The following is a 20,792-nucleotide window of genomic DNA, read 5'->3' on the forward strand; positions in this document are numbered from 1 at the left end:
ATGTGTCTTAAAGGCAAATATCCTCCAGACCAAAATTACTAGTGCCTCTAGGGCCAAGATATAAATAACCTGTGCTTACTACTCAGCTTATGAAAGAGATGGCAAGAGTAATGGGTTTTAAATAGTTTCATAAGTAATATGACTGAAAATAGTTCACGAATATTTGGGGCTTGTTCATGAAATGCTAACAGGTTATTTCAATAAAGGAGATGTTTGATCACAGTTTAGTGGCTGGCAGAGTCTGATCAATGGTGAGGTGAAGGAGAAGCATACGATTTGCATAGGCTTGGATTTAGATAGGAGAGAATTTTCCTCACTTGTAAATTGTCTGTAGTTGTGACATCTTACCCTATTTGCATGAAATGGGCCCCACAAAGCAAAAAGTGATATATTGTGTAAAATATGTGACTCCCTCAAATTCCCATTTGGTTACACCCTGGTTGTTGCTACATCTGAAGATGAAGCTGTCTTCATCACTTCCTTTTCTTTGATTCCAAATCTGTCCTCTGAGGACAAGCTACCTGTGCACTCCCAGAAATAATCCATGTTTGCAATTCAGGCTGCTGCAGTTGCTGTGTTAAATGGTCAACACTTTAAAAAAATCTAACAGTACTAGATTTAAGCCTATATTCTGTGTAGGACGATAAGGAGGAAGTAAAAAATTTTAATGTTGCTAATTCTTTGAAGTCAATATTTGTGTGGGGTAAGGTACTTGGCAGTTATTAAAATATTTCTATCATATAAGACATTTTAGCTCCCATAAAAATTCCTTTTTCCCCTTAGTTGATTATTGTTCTCCATTCTGATTCTAGGCAGTTGCTGTATTTAGTGAAATATGTAGAATCAATGTTTCGATGATTTTAGACTGTATTCATAATACAGTGGATATTTAAAAGTAGCCCAGAAAGTTACTGGAATCTCTGAATTTTCAGCCTAACTTAATATTTCCTGAAAGCTCTGCCAAAAATTGCAGTGAAGACCTGACAATTTCAAATGAGAGAAGGAAAAAGACCCTTTCTTCTTTCTGTTCAAGATGAGGGCATATAATAAGTCACATTTATTTTGAACTTTCCATCACTAGAAACTGACAGCCTAGAAAACTCACGGCCACGGCGGAAGGGGCTTGAGGTCCAAGAACCTGCCCCTCCAGTGGGTGAGAAGGGGGCGAATCAAAGAGATCTGCAATGGCAAACTGATGATTTCTCTACACACATCTCTTGGGATTGAACGCCTGTTCATTGCACTGGTTTCACACATAGAGAACAATGTAAAGTGTCTGCAAAAAAATGACTTCCTTCCTAGCCTGCCAAAGAGGTTTTTATTACTGCTTCTGGGTGGAGGACGTTGGTGGAAGCATCAGTACATCCAGTCAGTCAGAAACCAGTCCTTCTAGTCTCTAGTCTTGGCTGCACTCAAAGCATCCTCTTTCTTTTTTTAACTTTAAAACTTATTTTGTATTGGGGTATAGCTGATTCTTGAGGGCAGAAGGAGAAGAGGGTGTCAGAGGATGAGATGGCTGGATGGCACCACTGAAGCGATGGACATGAATTTGGGCAAACTTCAGGAGATGGTGAGGGACATGGAGGCCTGGCATGCTGCAGTCCATGGAGGGTCACAAATAGTAGGACACAACTGGGTGACTGAACAATAACAGATAGCCGATTAACAATGTTGTGATAGTTTCAGCTGAACACTTTCAAGTGAACAGCAAAGGGACTCAGCCATATATATACAAGTATCCATTCTCCTCACAAACTCCTCTCCCACCCCGGCTGGCTCATAACATTGAGCAGAGTTCCATGTGGCTATACACTAGGTCTTTGTTGGTTATCTCTTTTAAATATAGTGTGTGTACATAATATTTCCAAAGTCTGTGGTACATATATACAATGGACTATTACTCAACCATTAAAAAGAATAAAATAATACCATTTGCAGCAACATGGATGGACCTAGACAGTGTCATACTGAGTGAAGTAAGTCAGACAGAGAAAAAGAAATATCATTTGACATCCCTTATTTGTGAAGTCTAGAAAGAAATGATACAAAAGAACTTACTTACAAAACAGAAAGAGATCCACAGACTTACAAAACAAATTTACAGTTGCTGGGGGGAAGGGATAATTAGGGACTTCGGGAAAGCATACTCTTTCTGGGGTCTGTATAGATAGCTCTGTTCATCCCATTTATTTGGCATAAAGCATATGCTAAGGTGGTGTTATTAAACATTCGTATGTACTTGTGTCATTTACAACAACATGGATGGACTTAGAGGGTATTATGCTTATTGCAATAAGTCAGACAGAAAAAGACAAATACTGTGAGATACCATTTATATGTGGAATCTAAGAAAATACAATGAACTGAAGTGAGAGTCGTTCAGTCGTGTCCGACTCTTTGCAATGCCATGGACTATACAGTGCATGGAATTCTCCAGGCCAGAATACTGGAGTAGGTAGCCTTTCCCTTCTCCAGGGGATCTTCCCAACCCAGGAATCAAACCCAGGTCTCCCACATTGCAGGCAGATTGTTTACCAGCTGAGCCATCAGGGAAGCTCACAACAAACTAGTAAATATAACAAAAAAGAAGCAGGCTGACAGATATAGAGAACAAACTAGTGGTTACCAGTGGTGGGGAGGGGCCATGAATGGGTAGGGGATTTAGAGACACAAACTACTAGGTATAAAATAAGCTACAAGGATATATTGTACAACATGGGGTATAAACCCAATATTTTATAATAATTATAAATGAAGTACAACCTTTAAAAATTGTGAATCACTCTATTGTACACTTATAGCTTACATAATATTATTTATCAACTGTACTTCAATAAATATTAAAAAAAAATATTTGTAGGTTCTTGTTCTGGTTTCATAACTGAGTTTAAGTTTAGAGCCCAGTGCTCAAGAGTGATGGCTCTAGTCCCATTGCCTGGGTTTAAGACTGGGCTTTGCCACTAACTGTAACCACCTTATTCAACTTCTCTGAGCCTCAGTTTAGCCATCTGTAAAATGGCACTTCCTTACAGGATTGTGAAAATTAAATGAAATAGCACATACAATGCTTAGGATAGGGGGGCGTAGGAGCCTTAGAAGCCCACAACAAAGATGAGATATTATTAGTAAATGTACTTTTTTGATAAGCAACATGTTTTCATTCAATCAAGAGGCCAAATATCTATACTATCAGATTTTACTAGATAGCTGACCATCTTCCTTTTGGTGACCCAAGTTGACAGCATTTAGGAGAAGACAGCAGTGTTGGTTTGAAGCTGTTTCTCCTCTCATCTTTAAAGGAAGCAGAGGAAAAGAAGTGTAGTCTGGTTCTGAAGAAAACCAGGTCAAGCTTTGTTTCCTGTTCAGGCAGTTTGTGTATAAATGCATATCGTGATTCCCAGAATTCCATTGTGACAGCTCCCTTAGTTAATGGGCAAGGAGGATTTTCTCAGGCTAGGTTTACACAGATCTGCCTCAGAAGAGAAAGCCAAATAATTCCTATTTTTGGCCTGGTGCTTAGAAAAGAAGGGACAAACTGCTTGTTTTTAAAAACTTTCTGGGACATTAAACAACAGGTTTCTTTTTCCTTTTTTTTTTTAAAGAAGGGGAGATCATATAAATAGGAAATGACCTAGTAGGCTATCCAATTTCACTCTTTTTGGAGAAAAAGAATCTTTTTTTATCTCATGGGCTCATTTTTAGATATTACTCTTGCAATAAAAAACATCAAAGTTGGGTAATTTGTAATGCTTTCATTCAAATCGGAGGCTAATTTCCTTAAGGAGGATTATAGCAACTTCAGAGGCTTTTCTGTCCAGGCAAGATATGCTTCTATCCATCCTGAAAAAGTGTCCACAAACATTAGCAGGTATCTGAGATTTCCTGCGACTCAAGGCATTTGAGTAAAGTGTACCTGACAGTCCTTTGTGGGGTGGGTTTCTCTGTGTTGAGTCCCATCTGGGAGGATTGATAGCAGACTTTGGGTTATTTTTAGCACAAATCATGCAATTCTGAGTGCCTTGCTGGATAGCCTCCTGTAGGTTAGACCCCGTTATATACTTTTGAATCCACTGTAAGGCGGCACCTCTCCTGCAATGCGTTTTAGTATGAATGTGCTGTACCATACTGCCAAGAATGCTGCAAGAATCCAAACAATTCCTTGCACCCTACATTTTCAGCCAGTCGAGGTGTGTTCAAGAGTGAAACCCCACTCTTTGGATCTCTCTTTGTCTTTTTCTACAAAGTAGATCTCATCTCAAAAGAAGGATAGGACACTCAGAATATACAAGAAACTATGCTTCAGGGTGAGGTCTCCTAGCTGTCTTTATGGAGTTTACTCACCTTCTGGGGATCCAATGCCAGAAAAATGGTGCTCCATTTTGCATCTTCTTTCTTCTGTCCTTCCCTTTGGAACGCTTCAAAAGCAACATCTCTGATTGAGAATTGCTCATTTTGAATGTGCCATCTAATCTTTGCAAATTTCTCCTGACATCTGAGCTGCTCTGAAGTTATCATTCCAGTATTTTCAGGGACCTTGGGATCTGCATCAGTGTAACATCTGTAGGCCTGATAAATCATTTTCAAAAATTCAGAAGGGTCTTCATTTGGTTTCTGCTCAATTTCTGGAATCTTGTTCAAACTCTTTCAAAGCCTGGTGAGATACACCTGCAGTAGTGCTCTAATTAGGACATCCATCCCTCACTGGAGCCCCAGTTTGGCTCAGTAGTAGGTACTGTCAAGTGGGCTTCAGGTGCACCATTTGAAGGTGTTAGCTGGAGCTGGTATGCTGATTCCCTGGCCTTATCAATGACCATTCTCTTTTCATCTCCTGTAAGCATCACATTGAGAAGAATGTGTATGTCTGTCCATGAAGGGTGATGGGTAGCAAAAATAGAAATAAGCACAGACTTAGAGAATGAACTTTTGATCGCCAGGGGGAAAGATGGGGGGAGGGGAAGGATAATTAGGGAGTTTGGGATTGATGTATATACACTGCTATATTTTAAAATGGATAACCAACAAAGACCTACTACATAGCACAGGAAATTCTGCTCAGTGTTATGTGGCTGCTTGGATGGGAAGGGAGCTTGGGGGAGAATGGATACATGTATACATATGACTGAGTCCCTTTGCTGTCCATCTGAAACATTGTTAATCGGTGATACCCCAATACAAAATATAAAGTTTTAAAAAAACAATTAAAAAAATAGAGAGCAATTCTGTCCTTTGGAGAGGATCCTCCCTGTAAGAAGGATTGTCCAATTAAACAATTGGTGGAGAAAGGACTATGCATAGACACCCAGCCAGTTGGTTGGTTGTATTTAGGTTGCTTATGGCGGGGGTCACCAACCTCCGGGATCTGATGCCCAATGATCCGAGGTGGAGATGATGTAATAATAATAGAAATAAAGTGAACAATAAATGCAACGTGCTTGAATCATCCCCAAACCATTGCCCCCTTCCTGGTCCATGGAAAAACTGTCTTCTGTGAAACTGGTCCCTGGTGCCAAAAAGACTGGGGACTGCTGCCTTCCAGGATACAACATAAGGGAAATTGCCTTGCCCCGGGAATGGCTCCTGGCCCAAACTGTGTGCTCTGTTGGGTCTTAGATGGGAATACCAGACCAGGCCCCTGTGTCCCAGGAGTTGAGAAAGGATTTTCCAGCTGATCCTGATAAGGAGAGAGAACCAGTCCAACCACTACCCAAGCCGCAGTGTTGGGAACTGGGGCTGGATGACATAAACTCTGGAGCAGCTGGGACGGCCAGCTCAGCAGGAGGTTGCAGAAATAGAGCCTCATCCACCTTTTTGGGGCTTCCTTTTTGGGGCACTAGTGGTAAAGTATCCACCTGCCAATGCAGGAGATGTAAGAGATGCAGGTTCAACCCTGGTTTGGGAAGAACCCTTGGAAGAGGGCATGGCAGTCCATTCCAGTAGTCTTGCCTGGAGAATCCCATAGACCAAGGAGCCTGGCAGGCTACAGTCCATGCGGTCACAAAGAGTGGGACATGACCGAAGCAACTTAGCCCGCATGCACTCCTTTTTCTTCCTTCCTGTGTGAAGATTTTCCCTTGGGTTCCTTTTACCATGAGGTGATGACTGTCTGACCTTTTCCTACACTAATGCAATAGCACAAATGCTTGCACATTAGAGGATTGATTTCATCATTCTTCACAGAATAGCTATAGAGCCATCCAAAGGCCACCATAAAGCCACAAAGAGCAATCAATCATCTCTAACCATAAAACGGAAGCCCTTTTGCCTTGGCATTAACCAACCAGGCTGAATTCTTGGATGGGCCTTTTGGTGATTTTAGGAACCAGGTGGAAACTTTGTCTTCTCCATGAAAATATCCCACATTCAGACAAGAACAGACAGGTTTTTTTTGTGGCTGTTCCTTTCTTCCACTTGACATCAGTCTGTAAATGGAGAAATCGTACCAAAACAAAATGATATATAAAAAAAAAAAACCCCAAAGAACAAAATAGAATATCCTAAATAAACTCTCAAGTTTGTCTGAGGGCTTTATGTATCACAGGAACCATCAACTCAACCCCTCTTGCAACATGACTCTTTGGAGAACTGTTGGAACTGGGCCAACAACATAGGAGGCCACCAACGACATAATTAACACAGCAAGGGTGATGCTACGTGGCACACAAGGTCTCAAGATAACCCTGCCTAAACCCTCTTGCAGAGATCCTAATAGGTACTGAGGCCAAGCATTGCTAAATACAAGACAAACAAAACACAAATGGCACACGTAAATGCTAGGATCCAAATAAACCAGTCCACAAATTGGGTAAAAGTCCAGCAATTATTTTCTCTCTCCAACAGGGTGCCCCAATCTAATATAAAACAAATCAGCTTATTCCAGAGGGGAAAGGACCCCAAACAAATCAGCTTATTCCAGAGGGGAAAGGACCCCAAAAGAAGGAAATTAAAGTTCTGTTTATACATACCAGAGCACTTACCCTGCTGTATGGAGTCCCTCAGCTCCCAGATGTCAATTCCTTGCTCCAGTTGCCAAGCGCTGGGGCAGCCAGTGTTGCTTTGGGTAATTCTGAAGGGAAGATAGTTAGGACAAGTGGTACCAGCAGCTGCTATGGCCTTACTTGAGAATTCCTCATTGCCAGGCCAGCTGGTCACAAGCAGAAAGACTCCTGGCTGGCTTCACCAAAATGTGTTACTAAGTTCAAGCTCATCCTACTCACCGCAGGATAGGTCAGTCAATCAGGATACGAGGTGTTGGGCAAGGAACAGCAATTTTATTCGGAAAGTCAGCAGACAGAGAAGATGGCAAACTCATGTTCTAAAGGAGCATCTTGCCCAAGTTAGAATTCAGGCTTCTTTTACACTAAAAGAGGGGGGATAAGGTCCTGGTTCAGCCGCACTCTGGAGGGGATCTGTTAGTTTCTTCCTCTGTGCAGTTGTTCCCAGGTGCGCCTGTTCAGGATCTTCCTGTGAAGTAAACAGAGGTAATTTGGCTTAAAGAATCATTACCTGGGAGGCAGAGTTCCCAGAGATGGGCTACTATGTACAATTTAAGCTTATAGGCAATGTCTTTTTAGTAATTAACTTGTAATAGTAGACAAAGTTTGTTCCCTATTACATAAATTTGTCTCCATGGAAGAATCTGCCTGCAGTGCAGGACACCTGGGTTCGATCCCTGGGCCAGGAAGATCTTCTGGAGAAGGGAATGGCAACCCACTCCAGTATTCTTGCCTGGAGAATTTCATGGACAGAGGAGCGTGCAAGGTTATAGTTCACGGGGTCGCAAAGAGTTGGATGTGACTGAGCGACTGACACACACACACACACAGGAAGGATATATAGCATTCCATCAAAGGGTAGCCTTTGGAATCAGACCCATTTAGCTATCTACCGCCCCACCCCCACTTAAAAAAAATTAAAAAAAATGAGGTATAGTTGATTTACAGACCCATTTAGGTTTAACTCCTGCCTCATGCAAAGATGGGCTAGATAAAGGACAGAAATGGTATGGACCTAACAGAAGCAGAAGATATTAAGAAGAGGTGGCAAGAATACACAGAAGAACTGTACAAAAAAGATCTTCATGACCCAGATAATCATGATGGTGTGATCACTCACCTAGAACCAGACATCCTGGAATGTGAAGTCAAGTGGGCCTTAGAAAGCATCACTATGAACAAAGCTAGTGGAGGTGATGGAATTCCAGTTGAGCTATTTCAAATCCTCAAAGATGATGCTGTGAAAGTGTTGCACTCGATATGCCAGCAAATCTGGAAAACTCAGCAGTGGCCACAGGACTGGAAAAGGTCAGTTTTTATTCCAATCCCAAAGAAAGGCAATGCCAAAGAATGCTCAAACTACTGCACAATTGCACTCATCTCACATGCTAGTAAAGTAATGCTCAAAATTCTCCAAGCCAGGCTTCAGCAATACGTGAACCGTGAACTTCCAGATGTTCAAGCTGGTTTTAGAAGAGGCAGAGGAACTAGAGATCAAATTGCCAACACCTGCTGGATCATCGAAAAAGCAAGAGAGTTCCAGAAAAACATCTACTTCTGCTTTATTGACTATCCAAAGCCTTTGTGTGGATCACAATAAACTGTGGAAAATTCTGAAAGAGATGGGAATACCAGACCATCTGACCTGTCTCTTGAGAAACCTGTATACAGGTCAGGAAGCAACAGTTAGAACTGGACATGGAACAACAGACTGGTTCCAAATAGGAAAAGGAGTACGTCAAGGCTGTATATTGTCACCCTGCTTATTTAACTTATATACAGAGTATATCATGAGAAACGCTGGGCTGGATGAAGTACAAGCTGGAATCAAGATTGCCGGGAGAAATATAAATAACCTCAGATATGCAGATGACACCATCCTTATGGCAGAAAGTAAAGAGGAACTAAAAAGCCTCTTGATGAAAGTGAAAGAGAGTAAAAAAGTTGGCTTAAAGCTCAACGTTCAGAAAACTAAGATCATGGCATCTGGTCTCATCACTTCATGGGAAATAGATGTGGAAACAGTGGAAACAGTGGCTGACTTTATTTTTTTGGGTTCCAAAATCATTGCAGATGGTGATTGCAGCCATGAAATTAAAAGACGCTTACTCCTTGGAAGGAAAGTTATGGCCAACCTAGATAGTATATTAAAAAGCAGAGACATTACTTTGCCAAAAAAGGTCCGTCTAATCAAGGCTATGGTTTTTCCATTAGTCGTGTATGGATGTAAGAGTTGGACGGTGAAGAAAGCTGAGCGCCAAAGAATTGATGCTTTTGAACTGTGGTGTTGGAGAAGACTCTTGAGAGTCCCTTGGACTGCAAGGAGATCCAACCAGTCCATCCTAAAGGAGGTCAGCCCTGGGTGTTCATTGGAAGGACTGATGTTGAAGCTGAAACTCCAATACTTTGGCCACTTCATGCGAAGAGTTGACTCATTGGAAAAGACCCTGATGCTGGGAAGGATTGGGGACAGGGGAAGAAGGGGACGACAGAGGATGAGATGGCTGGATGGCATCACCGACTCGATGGAAATGAGTTTGGGTAAACTCTGGGAGTTGGTGATGGACAGGGAGGCCTGGCGTGCTGCGATTCATGGGGTCGCAAACAGTCGGACACGACTGAGTGACTGAACTGAACTGAACTGAACTGAACTAGCTACTTTACTTGCTGTAGAGACTTGAACAAGCCAACTAAACTTTCCAAACCATCTTCACTCCTGACATGAGTCTTTTTCTTTTTTTTGATGAGTGTGCTACTGTGATGTATAATAAAAAATATATGTTTGGTTTTTGTACAGTTTCTGGCACAGAACTCCTAAAACACTCGAATTTCCTGGGTTGAGAGAACAACCACACTGTTTTCTGTAACGTTAATGAGGTGATTTTGAATTGTACCTGAGGATGGGGGCTGGTGGCCAGGAGAAGCAACCCCATGACTGGAGAGTTGGCACTTTCAGTCCCAGCCCCTGACCTCTGGGGAGGGAGAGAGAGGCTGGAAGTCAAATCAATTCCTAGTAGCCAATGATTTAATCAATCATGCTGAGTAATGAAGCCCCTTGTTGTTGTTTAGTTGCTAAGTCATGTCCAACTCTTTTGTGACCCCATAGACTGTAGCCCACCAGGCTCCTCTGTCCATGGGATTCTCCAGGCAAGAATACTGGAGCAGGTTGCCATTTCTTACTCCAGGGGATCTTCTCAACACAGGGATGGAACCCATGTCTCCTGCTTGGCAGGTGGATTCTTTACCGCTGAGCCACCAGAAAAGCAGCTAATGAGTCTTCAATAAAAACCTAAAAGGATGGAGTTAAGAGAGCTTCCGGGTTGGTGAATACATTGGGGATTCAGAGAGAGTTGTGTACCCAGAGGCCTTGGAAGCTCTGTGCCCTTAGCCTGTGCCCTGCCCTAAGCATCTGTACCATAGGGTTCTTCCTGAGTCACATCCTCTTATAACAAGCTGAACTCAGAGTAAAATGTTTCTCTGAGTTCTATAAGCTGCTCTAGCAAATCAATAGGACCTAAGAGCAGGTTGTAGGACCTTGGATCTACAGCCCAAGTCTGAAGCATAGGTGACAACTTGGGCTTGACATGGGCATCTTAAGTGAGTGGCAGTCTTGTAAGACCGAGCCCTTAACCCACTGGGTCTGACACTATCTATCTTCAAGGAGATAGTGTCCGAACTGAGTTGAATTACAGGACACTCAGTTGGTGTCCAGGAATTGCTTGGTGTGGGATGAAGACCCCACACATCAGAATTTGGTGTCAGGATTGTAGTGAGTATTAAAGAAAAAAATAAAATATAAGGACTTCCAGTGGCTAAGACTCCCTACTCCCAATGCAGGGAACCTGGGTTCGATCCTGGTCGGAGAACAAGATCCCGAATGCCTCAGTGAAGATCAAAGGTCCCAAGTGCCATAGCTAAGACCTGGCGCAACCAAATAAATAGATAAATATTTTTTAAAAAGAAAATATATGTAAAGCACGTAGTGTAGTTTCTGGTGCATAGAAGATACTCAGTAGAAGATGATACGTATTTGTTGCATGCCTAGGATATACTGGTGCCTGGGGCAGGCACTGAGGATAAGACAGACAGGATCTCTGTTCTCATGGAGCTTATAGGCTGGTGGAACTGGTGCAGTTAACTAATGGCTTAGGGAGAAGATCTTCCTCTTTTTGCAGCTCCATGGACTGCCTGCCAGGCTCCTCTGTCCATTGAATTTTCCAGGCAACAATATTGGAGTGGTTGCCATTTCCTTCTCCTGGGGATCTTTCCTATCCAGGGATCGAACCTGCATCTCTTGTGTTTCTTGCATTGGCAGGCAGGTTCTTTACCACCAGCGCCACCTGGGAAGCCCGGAATCTATCTTATTCAGCACAAAACAAAATAAAATGAAATATTGGCAAGTATCTGGAAAGCTGATGAAGGAGGAGGGCCAACCTTCTCTCTTTGCACACTTTACAGCCAGACACATGTAAGTTATGTTTGTCTCTCGCTTCCAGCTCTGCATTTAATCAGTCCCCAAAGGCCAGCCTGTTCTGTCTTTAAATCCAGTTTCTTCTCCAGCAGAGTTTTATAGTTTATAGCATCATCATTTTGGCCCGATTTACCAAAACACCCTCTAATCTGTTTTTACCTAAGTTCTCTTATTAAAAAATATATTTATTGAACACCTGCTCTATGCCAGGTGCTAAGAAAAAATAAATTTAAAAAAGAGGTGCTGTGGTAAAGGTCTACATAGGAAAACATAGAGTTGGGGGTAGGAACACCTGGCTTTATGGATATTAAGGTCAAAAGAAATATCTGGGTAGGAAGAAATAATTGGGAGTGGAGGAGACTACCTAGGAAGAAGATGTAGAGAGAAAAGGGATGAACATTAAGGATGAACTGGGGTGGGGAAAGGAAGGGATGAAAGTTTAAGGGTTGGCAGCCGAGGAGACTAAGGAGATGGGGGAGCAGCCAATAGTAGAAGAAAGAGAAAGCAGGAGCTCAGGGAAACCGAGGGAAGAGATTGTTTCTAGACAGGGAGAGGGCTCAGAAGTTCCTGGCATAACTGAAAAGTCAGGAGAAAACAGAAAAGTGTTGAGAACCTTTAGGTCATTGGTGACCATTGTGAGTGTACAATTGTTCCTTAGTATCCCTGGGGCATTGGCTCCAGGACCAGCCCTCCCTCCACTCCCCACCCCCAGGATACCCAAGTCCACAGATGCTCAAGTCTCTTATATAAAGTGGTACTGTGTTCGTATATAACCTAGGCACACCCTATCATATACTTTAAATAATCTTTAGATTATTTAGATTAGTTTATTAATCTATTCAACTAGACTATACAGTCCATGGAATTCTCCAGGCCAGAATACTTGAGTGGGTACCTATCCCTCCTCCAGTGGATCTTCCTGACCCAGGGTCTCCTACATTGCAGGCAGATTCTTTACCAATTGAGCTATCTACAGGAAGCCCTTAGATTATTTAGAATACCTAATGAATACCTAATGCAGTGTAAATGCTATGTGAATAGTTGCCAGGTGAGTGGCAAATTCAAGTCTTACTTTTTGGAACTTTCTGGGTTTTTTCCAAATATAAAAAATATTATTAAAGTATATATTTATTTGGCTGTGTTGGGTCTTAGTTGTGGCATGTGAGATCTTCCTTGCATGTGGGATCTTTCCTTGCAGTGCAAGGGACTCTCTAGTTGCGGCACATGGTCTTAGTTTCTCCACCCACGTGTGGGATCTTTGTTCCCCAGCTAGGGATCGAACCTGTGTCTCCTGCATTGCAAGTTGGATTTTTAACCAGTGGACCACCAGGGAAGTCCCTCATGTATTTTTGATCCGCAGTTGATTGAATCTTGTGGATATAGAGCCAAATTCTAGTTTCAAGGGAGTGCTGGGAGCAGAACCCAGATCCTAATGAGTGGGAGATGAAGAAGGGGAGAAAGCTAGTGTGGGCGACTCTTCTTTTGAAAGAAGGGAGAGAGGTGAGAATATAAACACCTCAATACCATGTGCTAAGCAATAACCAGTGGCTCATAGGAGAGGCAGGATGTATATCAGTTACCCTGTGGGCTCTGGAGTTAGACTGGTCAGCTACGTAAGCTGACTCTGCCACCTGCTCTCTGTGTAACACTGGGCAAATTCAATGCCTCAATTCCTCCATCAGTCAAACGGTGAGAGTACGATATCTTGCTCACTGAGTTGTTGTAAAGATTAAAGTGCCTGGTGTAGAGTAAGGGCTCAATATGTACCAGCTTTTATTAATCTATTCCAGGTGCTAAGGAAGCAAAGGTAAGGCTTATTCAATTCTGTTAGGTGAGCAGAGTCAGAGAAAAATTTGTAGAAGAGTTTTCGAAGCTGCATCATAAAGGGTAAGATTTTTTTTCAGGTAGAGAAAAAATAAAAAGGTATATATGAGAATTGAAGACAAATTGAAGACAAACTAGATAAACAAAGGCAATGTGAAATCACAGGGTGAGTTTGGTCAACAACTGCACCAGGAATTTAAAACGATCCATTTGTAAGATTTATTTTCTTCTAGTTTTATTAATATGTTATTGACACGCAGCACTGTATAAGTTTAGGGTGGAGAGCATAAGGATTTGACTTACCTATATCATGAAATGATGACCACAGTTTAGTGAACATCCATCATCTTGTAAAGATACAAAATAAAAGAAAGAGAAGAAAAGCTATTTTGAAGATTTAAGCTTATTTTTTCCTTTTAAAAACCTTTATATTTGAGATAATTGTAGACTCACATGCAATAAGAAAGAATACAGTGAGATCTCTTATATTCATCACCCCACTTCTTCCCTCAAGGGTAACATCTTGCAAGACTACAGTGTCACAACCAGAGAATTCACACTGGCACAATGCACCCACCTTACTCAGATTTCACTAGTTTTGCATGCACTTGTATGTGTGCATTCATTTTATGCCATTTTATCACATGTATATATTCATGTAACACCCACCACAGTCAAGATACAGATTTGTTCTATAACTACAAAAGTGTCCCTTATGGCAGGGGTCCCCAGCCTCTGGGATCTAATGCCTGATGGTCTGAGGTGGAGCTGATGTAATACTAACAGAAATAAAGTGCGCAATCAATGTAATATGCTTGAACCATCCTGAAACCACCCACTCACCCTCATCTGTGGAAAAATTGTCTTCCACCAACCTGGTCCCTGGTTCCAAAAAGTGAGGGACCGAAGCCTTACGCTACCTTTACTCAGATTATTTTTGTGTTGGCTGCTTAGCAGAGAAAAAGGAGGATGATAGAAGAAAATATTTGTTTCTCTTTTCCTTGGGTGAAAGAAAAGTTTACCTTGGGAAAAATTCTAAAACAATCAGGCATCTGCCTTCCTCTCTTTCGGAGGCTTTGAAATACCTCGAGTATTTGTATTTCCCCCAGAAAAGTCTCCTTTGCTAAGTGATAGAAGAACTGTTGTTGATTAAACGAATTCATATTTACACAGGAACGACTCAAAAATCATTAACTCAGCCAGAAGAAACTGTGGTTTTAAGAAGAGGATTCTTGCTAGCCCCAAACCATTTCTCCTGTTTTTTTTTTTGTGTGTGTGTGTGTGTAGTCTAACAAGGTAACAGGAAACAATTTAGATAGTGTGGGGCAAAATAATCTGGGAACAAAGATTACTAAAAAGGTCAGCTTTGTCTTGAAATTTGACCTTATGATACAATCTCCTAAATAGTTTTTTTTCAACTGACTGTTTTTAAAAAACGATTTTCTTGATGGGGACCATTTTCAAAGTGTGTATTGAATTTGTTCTAATATTGGTTCTGATTTAGGTTTTGGTTTTTTTGGCCATGAGGCATGTGGGCTCTTCGCTCCCCAACCAGGGATCGAACCCACACCCCCAACATCGGACGTTGCACTCTTAACCACTGGACCACCAGGGAAGTACCTTCACCTGACTTTTATAACTTCTTTTTTGTCTACTTCTGTATCTTCAGGTTTCTAGAAACTCCATATGGTTTTCCACAGTGTTTCCTGTCATGGTCACATGGAAGAGATGGACAAAGAGAGGAATGTGTAGCAGTAGGTGTAAAAATTAGGTGTTTCTAAAGGGCTTCCCTGGTGGCTCAGTGGTAAAGAAACTTCTTGCCAATGCAGGAGACTTGGGTTTGATCCCTGGTCCTAGAAGACCCCCTGGAAAAGGAAAGAGTTACAAAAGAGTCAGACACGACTTAGTGACTAAGGAACAATAACAACAAAAGTCATGAATACCTGTAAAGGTTATTGTTGTTCAGTCACTAAGTTGTATCCAAATCTTTTGCAACCCCATGGACTGTAGCCCACCAGGCTCCACTGTCCGTGGAATTCCCCAGGAAAGAATACTGGAGTGGGTTGTCATTTCCTGCTCCAGGAGGCCTTGTTGACCAAGGGATCGACCCCCCCAGTAACCACACACTACTTTTAACTCCCCCTTGCTTAAAATATTAATTCTATGCTTCATCACTGGTACTTCTTGAAAAATATTGTACATATATCACAAGTACAGACAAAAAGCTGTTATCTTTAATGAGGGAAAACTATGCAGTAAATTTATTATTTGTGTTTCAGTTTAGCTTTCTATTTCAAAAGCAAATTGCTTGGTTCATGAGTGCCCATCAGTCTTGCTGATGGCCCTGATATATCTGGACTGTGTGGTGCTGGTCTTCTGGAGAATTGCTTTAAATGAATTGTGCTATTTGCCCATGTTGGCAGACCAGTGAGAGAGAGTCCTGCAAAATGCACCATTACATTTACTGTAAGGACGCTGTTGAAAATAGGCTTCATTTCATTACACAGAGTTCTGTTTATGAGGATCTTTAAGAGCCTGTCTTTATCGTCTGACTATAAAGAAAACTTGTGCTTCTCTTGATCAATTGGTTTGGTTTGATAATATAGGCCCCATCATTGGGTTTGGTCTCTGCAAAGAATGCTAGAAGGTGTAGAATAAAACTGTGGTTCAAGCTAAATGAATCCTGTCCACTTCATGTATTGGCCTAATTCTTGGCCCCATTGACATTCCTGTTCTCTATTCTCTGTTCTCTTTCTCATGTGCTCCAAATTCATTTTCTTTTAATACATGGGATGCATCTTTCAAAGTTACCCAGAAAAAAATTTTTGGGGGGTAGAATAGCAGTTTAAGAGTGTGAGAGACGAAATCAAAATGTCTAATTTCGAATCCTTGTTTCAATACTTATTGACTGTACAACCTCAGGCAAGTTGTTTAATGACACAAAACCTCCATTTCCTCATCTGTGAAATGAGGAGAAGAGTGTTTACTTTGTACAATTTTGACAATTAAAGGAGAGAAATCATGAAAAATCTTGAGCGCAATGCCTGGCACATAGGGAGCACTCAACAAATTCACATCATTCCCAACATTATATGAAACATCTGGGGACTCCCCTGGTGGTCCAGTGGCTAAGACTTCATGCTCCCAATGCCAGGGGCCCGGGTTTGACCCCTGGTCAGGGAACTAGAGCTCATGTGCCAGAACTGAATTCAAATGCTGCAACTAGAAGACCCTTCAAGTTGCAACTAAGACTCGGTGCAGCCAAATGGGGAAAAATAACCATCTGATTGTGGCTCTTAGGAAATTAAAATGGTTCTGCCTCCTCTATGTTTATTTGAGATTCACATGCCTTGATATTCATAACAAGAAGCCAATTTCAGGAAATAGATTTTCAAGTGTTAACAGCTCAAATCAAGACAAAAGACTGTACTCGACAATTAACATCAGCCTTAGATGGCTATAGATGGCTTAGATGGCAGAAATATAGTGCATTTTCTATCTGTGTCTCTTACTACTCATATGAGCTAGCATTCTCTCTTTAAGCCAACGTAGCTATATACACAGTTGTTCTAGAAATGTTAGTGAGCTGTAGATGATTATCCTAGCTTGCAATTTAAATGAAATATGGCACAGATCATTTGCGAAAGGAACTTTCCAGACAGAGAGAAATAGTTTGTAGCAACATGAAAAACCAGAAACAAAGCTAGATCTAATTCTGCAAAGAGCACAGCCACACGCTGAGTGCACCATTTCATTTTTAAGGACATAGATTTAATTTCATGTGACAATCTGGCATCTAAGTTTTCCTCTGGTCTTCTTTTTTCCAAATAGTCTTGTAAATATGAAAATGAAATCAAATAGGAAAAGATTAAATTTGTGAGACTCTACTTGCAGGGCGCTGTGGTTATTATGAAGGCAGTAAACGAACAAAATAGATTAAGGAAAATGCCAACGACAGTTGTGTGGTCTAAATACATCTAACCCATAACTAATGAGAATTCTATGTGCACAATAAAATGTCATTCTGTATATCCAGCTTATTGTTTTCTAGACCATTTCCATCTATCTTATTTATCAAAGAAATGTAACCATTGTTCAGGGCATTATAGTAATTTATGCAATATTTTCCTCTCTTTATCAAGGTAAGAAGAGGAATGTGCCTTATTAAGAGGATTTTGCTTTGTTTTTTGTAATACTGTCTAATGAATCTTTTGCAACAGTCCTTCATTTAATATGGTCAAAGTTAGCACATTTATTTTAAGGGAATATGGCTTTAAAAATAATTCTCAGTGACTTATACCTACATAATTAAAAATTCTCTGATTGTTTATAAGAAAATAATAACACATTACAAGTTACTGTGCAAAAATTGTAATAGGAAGGTTTATCTCATTCACAGTCCTATTGAATTCATTTATTGCATTACATAACTCATTTTAGGTCTCATAGCACTTTTTAAAAACAGAACATGTACATTTACTTTAATAGTATATGATCATTGATTCTTCTTTTAAATGTCATTTGATGATACAGAATTTATAAGTTAGAGATGGGAAGTCCAATGACATTTTTCCTTCCCCTTTTTCAGTCTTCTTGTTCAATAATTTAAAAAAAAAAAATGTTGCTCAGGGAGTCTTTGACTATCTGTTCCAAATTGCCAGCCTAGCATCAGCCTATACAGATGGACTGGTCTCTGTGACATGTGGAAGTCAGGGCTATTAACGTTCCCATCACGGCCAGCTCAGTGGTCACTTAATCACCTGGGGCAGGTTTGCTACCCCCTTTCCCTGTATTTCTCATCTGTTCCCAGAAGAAGAGTAATTTTCATTCTATCAGGATGGTGCCCATCAAACTTGGAAAACCATGGTCAAGGATGATACACAGGGCAGTCACTGATGTATGTGTAAAGTGTCTTTCTTTCATCCATTTATTTCCATAAGGAGTCAGAATTCCTACTGTGACTTTTGGATGGTAAGGCCACAGCACAGGAAGAATGAATGAATTTTTATTGTCAGCAGAGGAATTGAAAACAGAAATGAAATTTCCAAAATCTTGATCATCTGTTTTAAATGTTAAGTATTTTGACTTTTCTAGACTTAGCAAGACTGATTTTTTTCTTTGCAGTTTGTCTAAATTGCTCTGAGATGTACCTATGAGAAAGAAACAGATTTCTATGGGGTATCCATTATTGCTTAATATTTTGAAAAAAAGTGAAAGTGGTAGTTCCTCAGTCTTGTCCAACTCTTTGTGACCCCATGGACTGTAGCCCACCAGGCTCCTCTGTCCATGGAATTCTCTAGGCAAGAATACTGGAGTGGGTAGCCATTCCCTTCTCCAGGGGATCTTTCCAACCCAGGGATCAAACCCAGGTCTACTGCATTGCGGGCAAATTCTTTACTGTCTGAGCCACCAGGGAAGTCCATTGCCTAATACTTTCAGTTTGGTTCTGTTCAGTCACTCACAGTCATGTCTGACTCTTTGTGACCCCATGGAATGCAGCATGCCAGGCCTCCCTGTCCATCACCTACTCCTGGAGCTTGCTCAAACTCAAAATTGAGTCAGTGATGCCATCCAACCATCTCATCCTCTGTTGTCCCCTTCTTCTGCGGCCTTCAATCTTGCCCAGCATCAGGGTCTTTTCCAATGAGTCAATTCTTTGCATCAGATGGCCAAAGTATTGGAGCTTCAGCTTCAGCATCAGCCCCTCCAATGAATATTCAGGATTGATTTCCTTTCGGATTGACTGGTTTGATCTCCCAATACTTTACATATGCTAATTCAACTTAGTCCTTACAACGATCTTTTGGGGTAAACACTTTTGTCCCCATGGTAAAGATTAAAAACAAAAACAGGGGACTTTCCTGGTGGTCCAGTGGCTAAACTGAACCAGTCCAGTGGCTAAACTGGACTTCACGCTCCCAATGTAGAGGGCCCAGGTTTGATCCCTGGTCGGGGAGCTAGATCCCACATGCTACAACTAAGAGTTTGCATGGCAAAAATTAATATTTAGCATGCCACAAGGAAGATCGAAGATCTCACATGCCACAACCAAGACCCAGCACAGCCAAATAAATAAATAAAAACAGATTCAAAGAGATCTAGGATGAATTTCAGCCTTCTGGGTTAAATTTGTGATTGCTTAGCCCAAAGTAGTGAGGAAACCATTGTTAAGCGTTGTGGAATATTTTCAAATTTCACTATAAATTTTTTATACTTACTGGTGGTTTTTATGGCCAAAAAACAAACACCGTGTAATGAAAACAAGTGAGAAGGATTTTCTTGCCCTGGAGCATTCAGCCTGCTCATTTTCCTGGAGCATCAACTACTCAAAGATTTGGAGGCAAATACAGCTTGTCTTTCTTATCTTTTATTGAGGTAAGAGTGATTTATTACATTATGTAAGTTTCATGTGTCCGACATTATGTTTCCACTTCTGTGTACACTACAGCATGCTCATCACACAAAGTTTTCCTTTCTACCCGTCACCGTATAGTTAACCCTTTTTACCTATTTCTCACTCCCCCTTTTCTCCTTTCCTTCTGGTCACCACTACTGCTTTGTCCTCTGTATCTATGTTTGTTTGAGTTTGTTCACTTATGTACTAGTTTTTTACATTCCCCATGTGAGCAAAATCACATGGTATTTGTCCTTCTTTGTCTGACTTATTTCACTTAGCATATTACCTTTAAGGTCTATCTATGTTGTTGCAAATGGCAACATTTCATCTGCAATATACTGTTTTCATATTAAAATAATTGCATATGTTACAGAGTTAATTGCAAAATTCATTAATGTTGATATTTCAAAATAAAACAAAAAACTTCGAAGAAATTTATGAGAGCTGTAAGGATGTTCCAAACTTCCCAGGGGCAAGGGTTTGACTCTCCTCTGTTGTGGGAGCACTTGATGAAAAGTTGGGAGAAAACCTGAGATGCTGTCTTTAATTATTGCAATTGTTCTCTGGGTTTTGCCAAGTCACTTTGTGGTAGGCTTTCAAAATGGATGAAAATTTACTTCTTAGAACAAGTCAACTCTGGAAAATGAATTACTCTCCCTGGGAGGATGGCAGATCCAATATATGAAAAAAAAACTTTGATATTTAGAGGAAAAAAGAAAACTTCTTTTAGCAATGGCTTGACGTAATCAAGTTTCTATAGATCAAAGCCAATTAGCAGGGTGGTGGATGTTAGCAATGAGAATAAGAAATATCTTGGCTCTTCATGCCTACCAGCAGAAACACTATAACCCTGAAACTCCTCAGGCCTTTTGCTCTGGTGCCCAGGAGAGCTCACAACATTTTTGGTGGTCACTTACAATGTCCTGGAAGGAGGACAGATGAGGCACTCCTCAGCACCCTTGTGTTCCCTTGTGTTCTTTTTTTTTTTTAATCTCACCCTCTCTTCCCCTCTCCTCATGTCCATAAGTCTATTCTCTATGTCTGTTTCTCCACTGTTGCCCTGTAAATAAATTCTTCAGTACCATTTTTCTAGATTCCGTATATATGC

At 41.0% G+C, this 20,792-nt stretch overlaps 1 long non-coding RNA gene across 1 annotated transcript in view; it reads right to left on the reverse strand.

Annotated features, from left to right (window-relative positions):
* The window catches only part of LOC145532194 (uncharacterized), a 103,351-nt gene that overhangs the window by 11,005 nt on the left and 71,554 nt on the right, over positions 1-20,792 (reverse strand). Inside the window, exons 3-5 of the long non-coding RNA XR_014073078.1 lie at positions 7,215-7,461; positions 6,975-7,063; positions 4,342-6,419 (exon numbers count right to left, since the gene is read on the reverse strand). This is a non-coding gene — a long non-coding RNA (uncharacterized LOC145532194). The remainder of the gene's footprint in view (positions 1-4,341; positions 6,420-6,974; positions 7,064-7,214; positions 7,462-20,792) is intronic.

This window comes from Giraffa tippelskirchi, chromosome 13 (genome assembly GCF_054371585.1).
Source record: "Giraffa tippelskirchi isolate mGirTip1 chromosome 13, T2T-mGirTip1v1.2.pri, whole genome shotgun sequence".
In the NCBI taxonomy this organism is placed as follows: domain Eukaryota; kingdom Metazoa; phylum Chordata; class Mammalia; order Artiodactyla; family Giraffidae; genus Giraffa; species Giraffa tippelskirchi.